The following is a 13,884-nucleotide window of genomic DNA, read 5'->3' as shown; positions in this document are numbered from 1 at the left end:
TGATTTGTATTTTTGTTTTTTAAATTAATTTTATTCTTATTAAATTTGTAGTAAATATGTGTATTTTATTTAAATTATTACTTCCACCATCCCTCCCCTCGGAGAGCCAATAATCATGATCTCCTCTCATAGGTAACAGCAGGGGTCGAGAGGGGCGTGGACGCGGGGGGACGGCGTCCACGTACTATTTCCCGAGGGTGGGCGCCGTCACCCCTGGCATTTGTGGAGGGGAGCAGCGGAGTGGAAGGAGAGCTGTGAGCAGCGGTGGGGGAGGGCGGACATCCCCCCCCATCCCTCACCTTGGGGCTCTCCTTTCCTCGCTCTCCCCTCCAAAAGTAATGTGCGGGCAGCCGGCAGCGGGCAGGACTTACCTCTCCTCGTTCCGGCGCCGGATCTGCGTGCCGCTGCTCTGGTCTGGACCAGACCAGACTTGCGGCACGCAGATCCGGTGTTCCGACAACGAGGAGAGGTAAGTCCCGCCCGCTGCCGGCTGCCCGCACATTACGGAGGGGAGAGCAAGGGAAGGAGAGCCCCAAGGTGATGGGAGGGGGGGGGAGATGTCCGCCCTCCCCCACCGCTGCTCACAGCTCTCCTTCCACTCCGCTGCTCCCCTCATGCTGGGGGGACACATGACTACTTACTCTGGGGACATATACCCCTGACTACATATACTAGGCACATATACCCCCTGACTACATATACTGGGCACATATACCCCTGGCTACATATACTGGGCACATATACCCTCTGGCTACATATACTGGGCACATATACCTCTGGCTACATATACTGGGCACATATACCCCTGCCTACATATACTGGGCACATATACCCCCTGGCTACATATACTAGGCACATATACCTCTGGCTACATATACTGGGCACATATAACCCTGGCTACATATACTGGGCACAAATACCCCCTGGCTACATATACTGGGCACATATACCCCCTGGCTACATATACTGGGCACATATACCCCCTGGCTACATATACTGGGCACATATACCTCTGGCTACATATACTGGGCACATATACCCCCTGACTACATATACTGGGCACATATACCCCCTGACTACATATACTGGGCACATATACCATCTGGCTACATATACTGGGCACATATACCCCCTGGCTACATATACTGGGCACATATACCCCCTGGCTACATATACTAGGCACATATACCCCCTGGCTACATATACTGGGCACACATACCCCCTGGCTACATATACTGGGCACATATACCCCCTGACTACATATACTGGGCACATACACCCCTGGCTACATATACTGGGCACATATACCCCTGACTACATATACTGGGCACATATACCCCTGCCTACATATACTGGGGACATATACACCTGCCCTGCCTACATATACTGGGCACATATACCCCTGACTACATATACTGGGCACATATACCCCCTGACTACATATACTGGGCACATATACCCCCTGACTACATATACTAGGCACATATACACCTGCCTACATATACTGGGGCACATATACCCCTGGCTACATATACTGGGACATATATACCCCTGGCTACATATACTGGGGACAAATACATCCCTGGCTACATATACTGGGGACACATACCCCTGGCTACATATACTGGGCACATATACCCCTGGCTACATATACTGGGCACATATACCCCTGGCTACATATACTGGGAACATATACCCCTGACTACATATACTGGGCACATATACCCCTGACTACATATACTGGGCACATATACCCCTGGCTACATATACTAGGCACATATACCTCTGCCTACATATACTGGGACTACTATACTCATGGCTACTTATACTGGGGACACCTATAGACCTGGCTACCTATGCTGGGGGTGCCTATTTTGGGGGAACCGCTGTTATGTATTTTGGGGAACAGCTGCCAGATGATGTGTATGTTAGGGGAACGTCTGCTGCCAGATTACGCGTATTTTGGGGAACTGCTGCCAGATTGTGTATGTTTGGGGGACCACTGCTGCCAGATTATATGTATGTTGGGTGTTACGTGTATTTTGGGTGATCCGCTGCCAGGTTTCGCATATTTTGGGGAACTGCTTCCAAATTATGTGTATGTTGGGGGAACTTCTGCTGCCACATTGTCTATTTTGGGGGAACCACTGCCATATTATCTGTATTTTGGAGGAACTTCTACCAGATTATGTGTCTTTTTGGTGAAATGCTGTTAGATTGCATCTATTTTGGGGGGATACACTACGGCAGAGCTCAAACTTCCCCGGCAGACCTTTTACATCACTGCTAAGGTCATGTATATTTGGCCCCACCCGTGACCCCGCCCACATGCTTGACCACGCCCATTTTTGGCGTGTTTTTCAAGGTGAGTCCACTCACTTCTTTTCCCAGGACTAGACCCCTGGGTAACAGCCTATGAGAGGGATCGTCCTGTGAGCCAATTGAGGGGACAGCTCAGTGACAGAGCTGTCCCCTGTACAGCGATGCAGTAGATTGCAGCACTGTACAAGTAAATAGTGCCTTTTTTATTTGTCTAGCAGCTTGCCAACCCGCGAACACTCCGTGTCTCTGCAGAGAACGATCGCTCATTCCCTGCTAATCCACACCCACCGCTCTTGTAAATCGGCGTTAGGTGGTCCTGGGGGAGCCACTCTGCGGCTGCCAATCACCGTTAGGCGGTCACAGAGTGGTTACAGTGGGATAAAACTCTGACATAACATTCAATAAAAATGTCCTACTTTTTATTACCCATACAATTATCATATTTGCTTTTGTGCACAGGTAATATTGTCTGTTTGCAAATTAAAAATTCCCAAAGTCCAATTTATCTGCACTTAAAGCTGCCATTGCATTTTATTGCATAGCTGCTGTATTTATATATTAAAATCTATCTGGTGATCACTTCTCAGCCTCTCAGCTCAGTACCGCTCAGTTTCTGCAGTTTGCTAATGTTTACTAAATGTATCTGACAAAGGAAGATGCCTACTGAAGTAAGAAGCTTACCAATGAAAAACAAAGTGCTGTGTTTAAAGGAAAACCAGAGACAAAAAAATAAAAAAGGTTTATACATACCTGGGGCTTCCTCCAGCCCCATGCGCACAGATCACTTCCACGCCACAGTCCTCCGCTGCCTGCAGCTCCAGTACTGGGTCCCGTAACTTCCTCCAATCGCAGCCAGTCTGCGCAAGAGGAAGTGTGCTCTCTACATATCTCTCCGGGGGGGGTGCACTTCACTCCAGAAGGCGCACTTCTCTTGTGCAGACTGGCCGCAACTGGAGGAAGTTACGGGACCCGGTACCGGAGCAGGAGAAGGCTGAGGATGGAGGTGTGGGAGCGATCCGTGGGCATGAGGCTGGAGGAAGCCCCAAGCATGTATAAACCTTGTTTTATTTTTTTATCTCTGGTATACTTTAACTGTTTGAATGCTGTTCTGCTACTTTTTTTTTATATATTTTTTGTCATAGTAGATGTTATGCTGTGAATAAGCTTTAAGAGCAAAGAGGAAATGGCTCTTACCACTTTAATATTAAGTGTGGCCCTTCACTATCTCTGGGTCTAGTTGCTCACCAGCATTGTTTATATTGGTCTCAAAGTTTGCTGCCAGTGTGAGTACTTCTGCCACTTCCTATATTTTTTTGCATTTATACCGTCAGGCAGGAGACAGACATTATAATCTGTGATTTGTAAATTACAAAGAGTTCCCCTACCGCTATACATTGCAAACAATTATGAATTAGTTAGTTTTCCCCTTTAGTAAAAAAAATACTGTTAAGCAATGCGGCACTCACCACCCAGTCCTTTTCCTTGTGCCTGTGCTGCTGGGTTAAAAATAACCTAATAAAAATGTCCCCAATGGCATCTGATCTTTGAATTTGCAGTGTGTCTTGCATCCAGGATGTAGGGTGTCATTATGCTTAGTACAGTGGGCCATTTAAGCTTCTTATTTAGATTAGCGCACAGCAAAGCCTAGACACTCTGTCTATATCAAGCCAGATAGTGGTGTTCTGTTCAGCTGATTATTGAGGGCTGGTCACCAGAGAACTGGCTGCCACCGTCTGTCTGGAACCCACGCAAAGATTATGTTCTAACGGTGACAAGTTGTGTTTAAAGTTTCTTTTAAATTCAATTTCAAGTTTTGACAAGAAAAAAAGTAAACAATTCAATACATAATAAAACGTAAGGCATCCAGATTGCAACCAATCGTGTAAGTGGGAATAACAGCCCACTCCAGCACCTAAGATGACAAAGAAAACTCCTCTTGTAAGCCAGTACAATTTAAAGTGGTATTTAACTCCAAAAAATGAAAATCTAAAAAAAACCAAACACTTATTTTGTTATTTAAGTAATATCTGTAAGACACCGCCCCTAGTAAGTTTTTCTTGTAAATATTCAAGTGTAAAAAACATTTTATACTGTACATTTTACACTGGTTATTTTTTGTCTTTGCCGACGAGGCTGATATCTGAATTGTGCTGCTGATAAGATATTACAGTCCCCGCACAGAGGAAGGAGCTTCAAGCAGTGCCACCCTGATATAGTCTTTCCAGGAGACAGCAGGAACAGCCCTGCTTTGAAGTTTAAAAACTTCACCAGTACCCTCCTTTCTCCATGCAGTGACTGTAATCATATCTGATCAGCAGCACTATTAAGATAACAGCATTTTCGGCAACGGCAAAAAATAACCAATGTAGAATGTAAGGAATAAAATGTTTTTTACACTTGAACAATTAAATAAAAGTGATTGTAAGGCAGGGTCTCGTAGATATTATTCTAACACATTAAAGCGTTTTTTTTTTCTTTAGCTTTTCATTTTTTACAGTTTTTTACCACTTTAAATGTGGCATATGCAGTTAAAAACATTAAGACACTGTGGCCCATATGCAATTATTTTTTTCACCTGAGTTATCTCCAATGAGATAATTTTCATCTTCTCTTTAAACTATATTTTTAGCATTTTACAATTGAAAAAGTACGTAAGTAAGGGTTTGTGATAAAGTACTATCAAATTTATTTTGAGTATTTTTTTGCTTGCTGGTGGCTTAAAGGGAACCTTAACTCTAAACAAAAAATTAGTTTTACTTACCTGGGGAATCTACCAGCCCCCTGCAGCCATCCTGTGCCCTCGCAGTCACTCATGGCTCCTCTGGTCCCCCGCTGCCAGCTAGTTTCGTTTTTGCCAACTGGGAGTCGGCCGGCCGCCATGCGTACGTTTTTACGCATTCCTGCTGGTGCAGGAAGCTATTGCAGACATCAGCAGGGGGCTGGTAGATGCCCCAGGTAAGTAAAACTCTTTTTTTTTTTTTTTACAGTTAAGGTTCCCTTGAAAAGGCATTTTTTAACAAGTTGTGAAAATAACATGTAGGAGAAAACTGTGGAGAAAAAGTGAATTGCATATGGGCCCTGTGAGTTTAGGTAACTTCCAGCTTCTCAAAATCTGACACAAACAACCAATAATACATTCCCTGGGAATTCTTATGAAAAGAAAGAGAGAGTAGAAAAGAGTGAAAAGTGGATAGGGGATGGGAAGGGATTCATTTGCGGGTTTGGGGATTTTCATAAGTGTAGCACTTTAGGCAGGAAAAATGGGGAAGATATTAATCACCAATTAATAATAATTGCAATTTGTGTAAATGTAAGTGCGCTACCTGGGCAGGCAAATGTTATCGTATTTTACTGAATATACCCCACTAACACCTAATAGAAAGCACAAAAATGAAATCATTACGGTTTTGTTTGATTACTTTGAAGTGTACAAGACCTGAATAAGAAGAGCAAAGCCTATAGATCCTGCAGAGGCGTCCCACATCCTCCTGGCCCCCACCGTTACCACGAGACAACCCCCAGAACATATCCGAGAAGAGCTTTTCATTCACAGTGCTGCTTGTTCATGAGTGGCTTCATGCTACTGAGCAGGCGCTGCCGTGCTTCTGCATCAAGAGGAACTTGGTCATGAAAGGATCTCAGGTAGTGGCGCTAGCAGGGGCGTTGCTAGCCACAAAGATCAGTGGCACATGCCCCAGACCTATTCTGGGCATGCTCCGGATATCCCCCAGGCAGCGGATGGCAGTATTCACCTCTGGCCGCTTGATCTCCAGATTCTGCATACTTCTCTTCCAGGCTTCTCCCCTTAGTGTCTGAGAATGAATCATAGGCTAGAGCTCCTAGTGTCTGATTCTCAGATTCTATGGGGAGAATCGTCAGCTACACAGGATGTCTGCAGACTAGGAGAGCGGATAGAGGAGATGAGTAGTTCCTCCTGCTGTGCTACTCTGCTGGGGAAGGGGGGGGGGGGTCAGGGGGAGGAACAGTGAGAACACACACAATGATGCATGCTCCCTAAGGAGGCTCCAGGCACCACAGCTTCCAGCAGGTCACCACAACACCCAGTATGCCCCATAGAGGTACCACAGCGCCCAGCATGGCACCACACAGCACCCAGCATGTCCCATATGTTCACATAACACTGCCTATTTCTGTGATATGCTGCATTTTATTTTTTTCTGTATTAATGGAGAGAAGGGCTTCATTCAACATTGTGCTGGGCAGTCCCACATAGAACGCTGTTAAGTTCATGTAAATTTGGTCCCACCCATGACCGCACCCACATTCGGGTGCAGGGCCACACCCATTTTTTGGCTGGAGTGCCAAAAAGTGCCCCGGATCTCTTAGGATCCTAGCAACGCCCCTGGGCGGTGGTCTGTAGGATGACATGGGAGGCCTCTGGAAGATCTAAAGCCTTCCATTTTCTTAGGTAAGCATCTGTTTTTTTTTATAGGTTCTCCTCTGGTTTTGTTGTCTGTTGTTCTCCAAGTCCCTGTTCATACAGAGAAGTCAGTAGTCAGATGCCCCCATTTTCACCCTGAATATAATGTCCTGTGCAACTGTTATGCAGAAAGGACTATGTGGTGTGTACAAAAACTTCTGTTTTTCTTACAGGTTGACTGAGCCACACAGAAAGATGATGCGGAAGACCTTACACCATGGCTTGGATACCCCATACTCTACACACTTCTAACAATCTTTCTTTGTAGAATGTAAAGGCTACTATTATAAATTATTTTTTGGGCAAATTCTGCCAAATGAGCTTAATTTATCACTGTATTAAAGCATATTAAAAATGGCATTGTTTTTCAGTGTTCTAGTGTGTGTTAATATACAGTGTAATGAACAATGAACGATAGGGGCAGCTGGAGAGCTGTGCATGCTGGGAGGATTACTACATGCATCTATTTTGTCCTGTAAATAAATTCACTCAACAGAGTTATTTATAAAAGTCTTCTCTATATTGGACTGGTTCTTTCATTTGTATAAATTGCAGGTGAATATGTGTTCGTAGCTTACAGTGTAATACAACTCTTCAACTGTTTTTGTCACCTTGTTGTCATGACTCTTGCAGCAAAATAAAGGTACATTTTGATAACAAACAGTCGATAATAAGTTACTTTACAGGAATTCAGTAAGTTTTTATACATCCAAAGCTTAGTCTGGCGGTTATGTCCTTTGAAGTTGCTTTGTGTGTCCTGGGTAATTTACAGCCCAGTGAATGCGCTTAGCATGTTTTCTCAGGCAAACTGTGAGGGAAAAAAGTGCCCTAAAGGGTCACTTACCTCAATAGAGGGAAGCCTTTGGATCCGCCAGAGGCTTCCCTTCTCCTCCTCCGCTGAGCCATTTCCATGATGTTCCTGCTGCAAAACCGTTGGCAGAGAAAGCCCAGCCAGATCGCATCTGCACGACTTGGCTTTTTCCGCCAAAGCCCGATGGGTGCTTGTTACTGCGCAGGCACACTGCATCCGTGCTTCGGCGGTCCTCGTACCTGAATGGCTTGGTGGAGGAAGACTGGGGAAGCCTCTGGAGTATCTCATTTTTATCTTCCCTAACCTCACAGGTTTCCTTTAGAGAGCCTGAAGTGGGCTCATAAAATAAAAAAACTATGCTACCTGATCCGGGGGGCTGATCGGATCAGGTAGCCACCAAAACTGCCGCTCTCCTGAGGGCCGCACTGGCCCACTCTCACTTTCATTACCTCTGGGTCAATACGCTGGAAGGAGAGAGATTTCTCTCTCACAACGTGCAGGAAGACGGGGGAGCAGTAGGGGGCGTGGCCAGGGAGAGAGCTACCCAATGGCAGCTCTGAAAACCTTGCAGTACCACCCCTAACGGGAGTTTTTATCAGGGAATCCTTCTCCTCTACTTACCCTCCGAGATAGCAACAAATATTGTCCCTAATTTCGGGGGCTATAGCGCGGCGGTGGGGAGTCAGAGAGTGGCAGTGTGGGGACACAGAGGCATGTCATGAGGCAGAGAACATGCCTCTGTGTCCCATCTGCCCCCCAAGGAACCGCCTTGGGTTCTCTTTAAGGTGCGGACATGGAGAAAGATCTACCTAAGGCTACAGTCTCACAAGACGTTCTGTTTCTATGAAGGAGGGATGACAGAGTGGTGCACCACAGAGCGGTTTCCAGCAGGAGGTGTAAGGAGGAAAACAACGTGCTCACCCAAGACTTTCCAGAACTTTGCATCTCTAGGTAATCCATTGAGGCAGCTGTACGCATGCTAGATTCTTGGCAAAGGTGGTTTAAAAGAAAATACCATAAAGGTTTACATATGACCATTCCACACCTACTGTTGTAACAGGAAATACTAAAAAGATTAAAACTAAAACTAAATCTGTACACAACTTACAGCCAGGCATGTCCCAGACTGCCCCAGGGCATTCCTCCACCCATTGTACATCATACGTTTCTGTCTTAGGGCTGGTTCAGACGGACGCTTGCGTTTACTGCCAGCGTTCGGGGCTTTGCGTTAAACGCTCCCATTCAAGTGAATGGGAGCGTTTGTACCAAGCTTTTACGCGCGTTTGCACGAACGCGGCGTTTGGGTCCCGATTTTCACTGGTGTTCAAGGAGCCCCTGGAAGCTACATGTTGCTTCCAGGGGCGGTTAACCGCGACGGGTAATGTCCCCCTAGGGGAAGAAAAAACGCGACCGCATCCAAACGCTGCTTAAAGCCCGAACGCGTTGCCGCCGCGACGCCAACGAACGCGACGCCTCCAAACATCCATCTGAACCAGCCCTTTTATACAGGACTCCATTCCTGGAGTAACACTTGTGAATTGTATGTGAAGTACAGCTACGAAATAGAACAATAGTAGCAAAGATATGAGTCTCATTTTTTTTCCAGTACAGAAAGAGTTGAGAAACGTCACTTGCTATCTATGCAAAAGAGCTTCTCTGAGCTCTCTGGCTAATTTAGTCAGCTACAGTGCTATTTTCTGAAGCACTTACACATCAAAGAAACAGTGAAACGTTTTAAGCAAAAAAAAAAGGATGGATTACCCACAAAATAGCACCACTCTGGATTCAAAAATAATGAATACATTTTATTATATCCAAATAACATTCCATATGAATACTAGACAGTTAAAAACAACCTCAATCACTGATCCAACCGTAAGCCGATAACTAGCAATATATAATTCAGATTGTATGAGTAGACCTGGTGTATCAATATACAGTATGTAGCCTGCACACAGTCTAATTAGACTGTGTCGGTGTATGAACCCGGGTTCAGACAGGTGCAAAGAGCAGTATATAAAAGTGCAGAGCAGAATACTGTACAGTGAGAGGAGGGTTTTATATATGGTAATACATTTGATGTACTGCCTCACACTTTATTTACTTATCTGACACAGACAATTAGACAATTATAGAACCTCCGATTTTTGGTTCGCGAACCGCGAACGCGAACTTCCGCAAAAGTTTGGTTCACTCGAACCTTTGCGTACCGCAATAGACTTCAATGGGGAGGCGAACTTTGAAAACTAGAAACACTTATGCTGGCCACAAAAGTGATGGAAAAGATGTTTCAAGGGGTCTAACATCTGAGTTTTTGCATGGATGAGTGGGATAGACGCCAAAAGTCCAGGGGAAAAATCTGGATTTGACGCAAAGCAGCGTTTTAAGGGCAGAAATTACATTGAATGCTAAATTGCAAGTGCTTTAAAACATCTTGCGTGTGTATACATCAATCAGGGAGTGTAATTAGAGTACTGCTTCACACTGACACACCAAACTCACTGTGTAACGCACTGCAAACAGCTGTTTGTGTAGCGAAGGCCGTACTGGACTGATGCGCACCATGGCGAGAGTGGAGGCCGTGGCGGTTTTCAAGCCTATATGGTCGCCGGGCTGTGGTAGCTCAATGATAGAACAACAGTGACTGTCCAGCTGATCAAATTTGGTCTGTCCACAATGAAGCAACGACCTTATTATCTTGGGTGTGCCCCTACGGAGACACTCATATAGCCGGCGGTCATTGCTTCATTGTGATGCGCAAGCCCCTTCACCGCGGCAAGGTAACGATCACGAAGGGAAATTGACACATGTACATGCCTTTTGTGTTGTTGTTGCAGCTGCAGTGCAGCCAGAGAAATTAGGCAGGCATGTACACGCACCAGAAAAATTATTATAACGGGTACTGCTAGCAGCGGCCTTAAAAATTCAGGATTCCGCCTGGAGTCCTGGACCCTGTTGGTGGTGGCGGAGAAGGCAGTCAAGCGGCCTGCAGGCAGAGATGCTGTATGGGGAGCGACTTAGTCTTGGGGCAGGCAGTCACACGGTGTGCAGGCAGAGATGCTGTGTGTGGGGACTGACTTAGTCTTCGGGCAGGCAGTAGCCCTCCGGGATCCATGCCTCATTCATTTTGATAAAGGTGAGGTACTGAACACTTTTGTGACCTAGGCGACTTCTCTTCTCACTGACAATGCCTCCAGCTGTGCTGAAGGTCCTTTCTGACAGGACACTTGAGGCAGGGCAAGCCAGAAGTTGGATGGCAAATTGTGACAGCTCTGGCCACAGGTCAAGTCTGCGCACCCAGTAGTCCAGGGGTTCATCGCTGCGCAGAGTGTCTACATCCGCAGTTAAGGCCAGGTAGTCGGCTACCTGCCAGTCGAGGCATTGGTGGAGGGTGGATCCAGAAGGGCTAAGGCGAGGCGTTGGACTAAAGAATGTCCGCATGTCCGACATCATCATGAGATCGCTAGAGTGTCCTGTCCTTGCCTGCGTGGACATAGGAGGAGGAGGAAGATTACTGGCAGTGGCACCTTTATTCCGTTGTGCTGTGACATCACTCTTAAATGCACTGTTGTAACGGTCTTGTGTCGTAGCTCAGATGTCTGATTATATGGTGATCTGCAGAATCACCAATAATACAGACGCTATACCTGATTATGGGTGATCTGCAGAATCACCAATAATACTAGTATAGCAGACAAAGAGCTGAGTGTATAGTGATTTGGTGCAACCGTAACTTTAATAGTTGAATGAGACCTCACCAGAGGGGCTGGTGAGGTACTATCAGTACACTGAGCGTGCACTAGAGTACATGCTCCAGCAAGCTAGAGAAAACAATATCGAGAAGGCCGAATCTCCCGTGGAGCGGGTGATTCAGGAAGTACTGCAGCCAAGTGATCACCCATGGAGCGGGTGAGTCAGACTGTACTGCAGCCTAGTGATCACCCAAGGAGTGGGTGAGTCAGACTGTACTGCAGCCTAGGAGACACAATAAAACTACAATGACAGATTACCCAGGGAGCAGGTAATTAAGGCTGTACTTCAGCTTAGCAGAACTGCTTCACCAGAGGAGCTGGTGTAGTAACACCTCACCAGTGGCGAGGGCCCACTGATGAGTAGAATGGTCAGGCAGGCAAGGTTCGGCAACAGAGAGGTAAGTATCGGTACAAGATCGTGAGACAAGAGAGTAATCGGTAATCAGGCAGAGGTTCAGCAACAGGAAGGTACGTATCGGTACAGAATCGTGAGACAAGAGAGTAATCGGTAATCAGGCAGAGGTTCAGCAACAGGTAGGCAGATAGGCAAAAGTACAGGATCAGAAAGCAGGATCAGAGTCAGAGAAATCGCTAAGAATCATACACAGGAGATCAATACAATAAGCAATATCCTAGTCTAGGTGTGAAGTCCTTGGCATCAACACCCGGGAACTAGTCTAACAAATAACAATAGCAAGGTAGCAATATCCTAGACTAGGTGTGAAATCCTTAGCATCAACACCTGGGATCTAGTCTAAGGTCTGAGCGCTAACACGCAAGTATTCACGACAGCAGACAGCGTGAGAATGAAGCCCGGAGGCTTATAAGGCAGAGGAGACCCCACTGGCATGCCCCTCCTGAATCAGCCAATCCTGGGCGCCGTGGGACTCCTCTGACGTCAGCCGACCAGCAGGTCAGCTGACGGGCTATCTCCCCGCATAAAGGTCCCGTCTGTGCACGCGCCCGCACGCTAAGGCGACCCCCGGCAAGTGAGAAGGCTCCGTCCTCGGCGTCCTGGACGCTGGACGGACGGATAGCTGCATGGAGGCAGCTGCGGCGGTGGTGCAGTTTGCCGCAGCTGCCTCGTATATTACAACTGTAAAGCATAGTTGCCAAATTGTGTTGCAAGTGCTGCATCCTTTCAGCCTTGTGGTTATTTGGTAACATCTCCGCCAGTTTGTGCTTATAACGAGGGTCTAGTAGCGTTGCCACCCAGTACAGGTCATTCCCCTTGAGTTTTTTATACGGGGGTCCCTCAACAGGCTGGACAGCAGGAAAGACCCCATCTGCACAAAGTCGGATGCCGACGTACTAGCCATCTTGTCTTGCTCTTCCTCAGTGATGTCAGGTAAGCTCTCCTCCTCCCCCCAGCCACAAACAATACCACGGGTAAGGTGAGCAGCACAAGCCCCCTGTGATGCCGGCTGTGGTTGTTCTTCCGCCTCCTCCTCAAAAAATCTGCCTTCCTCATCTGACTCCTCTTCCCCGGATGACGACTCCTCCTCCTCCCCCCTTCAGATGTTGATGATGCCGCAGGTGATGTTTCCCACAACTATTCCTCCTCTTCCTGATCACGCTCCTTTACTGCTTGATCAACCACTCTAGGCATGGCACGCTCCAGGAAGAAAGCATATGGGATCAAGTTGCTGATGGCGCCTTCACTGTGACTCACCAGGTTTGTCACCTCCTCAAACAGACGCGTGAGCCTGCAGGCATTACGCATGAGTGTCCAGTACTTCAGCCAGAAAAGCCCCAGCTTCCCAGAGCATGACCTTTCACTGTAGTTGTACAGATACTCATTGACGGCTTTCTCCTGTTGTAGCAGGCGGTCAAACATGAGGAGCGTTGAATTCCAGCGAGTCAGGCTATCACAAATCAAGTGCCTCGCTGGCAAGTTGTTTCTTCGCAGAATATCGGCCAAGGTAGTCGTTCCCCCAAAATAGACGTTATCTGGCAGCAGCGGTTCCCCCCAAATACACATAATTTGGCAGCGGCTCCCCAAAATATGCGTAATCTGGCAGCGGATCACCAAAAATACATGTAGCAGCAGTGGTTCCCCCAAAATACACAGAATCTGGAACCAGCAGTTCCCCCATTATACACAATCTGGCAGCGGTTCCCCAAAAATACACATAATCTGGCAGCAGCAGTTCCCCAAAAATAGTTAATCTGGTAGCAGTTCCCCCAAAATAGGTGCCCCCAGTATTGGTAACCAGGTCAAAAGGTATCCCTAGTGGAAGTAACCAGGTCTATAGGTTTTCCCAGTGCAGGTATCCAGGTCTATAGGTGTCCCCAGTATAAGTAGCCTAGTCTACAGGTGTCCCCAGAATAGATAACCAGGTCTATAGATGTCCCCAGTTAAGATAGCCAGGTCTATAGTTGTCCCCAGTATAGGTAGCCAGGTCTACAGGTGTCTCCAGAATAGGTAGCAAGGTCTATAGGTGTCCCCAGTACAGATAGCCAAGTCTATAGGTGTCTCCAGTATAGATAGCCAGGTCTTTAGGTGTCCCCAGTATATGTAACCAGGTGTATAGGTGTTCCCAGTATAGCCAGGTCTA

At 46.8% G+C, this 13,884-nt stretch overlaps 1 protein-coding gene across 5 annotated transcripts in view; it reads left to right on the top strand.

Moving 5' to 3' along the window:
- NMU (neuromedin U) overlaps positions 1-7,401 on the top strand; it is a 129,892-nt gene extending 122,491 nt beyond the window's left edge. For all 5 annotated transcript variants that reach the window (XM_068268549.1, XM_068268564.1, XM_068268558.1 and 2 more), the window contains one exon: positions 6,937-7,401. The gene's annotated coding sequence lies outside the window, so the exon portion shown is untranslated. The remainder of the gene's footprint in view (positions 1-6,936) is intronic.
- Positions 7,402-13,884: the final 6,483 nt, after the last annotated feature.

The sequence above is a fragment of the Hyperolius riggenbachi genome, chromosome 1 (assembly GCF_040937935.1).
Source record: "Hyperolius riggenbachi isolate aHypRig1 chromosome 1, aHypRig1.pri, whole genome shotgun sequence".
Lineage (NCBI taxonomy): Eukaryota > Metazoa > Chordata > Amphibia > Anura > Hyperoliidae > Hyperolius > Hyperolius riggenbachi.
Note: the sequence above shows the minus strand (reverse complement) of the source record. Positions and strands in the feature narration are given on the sequence as shown.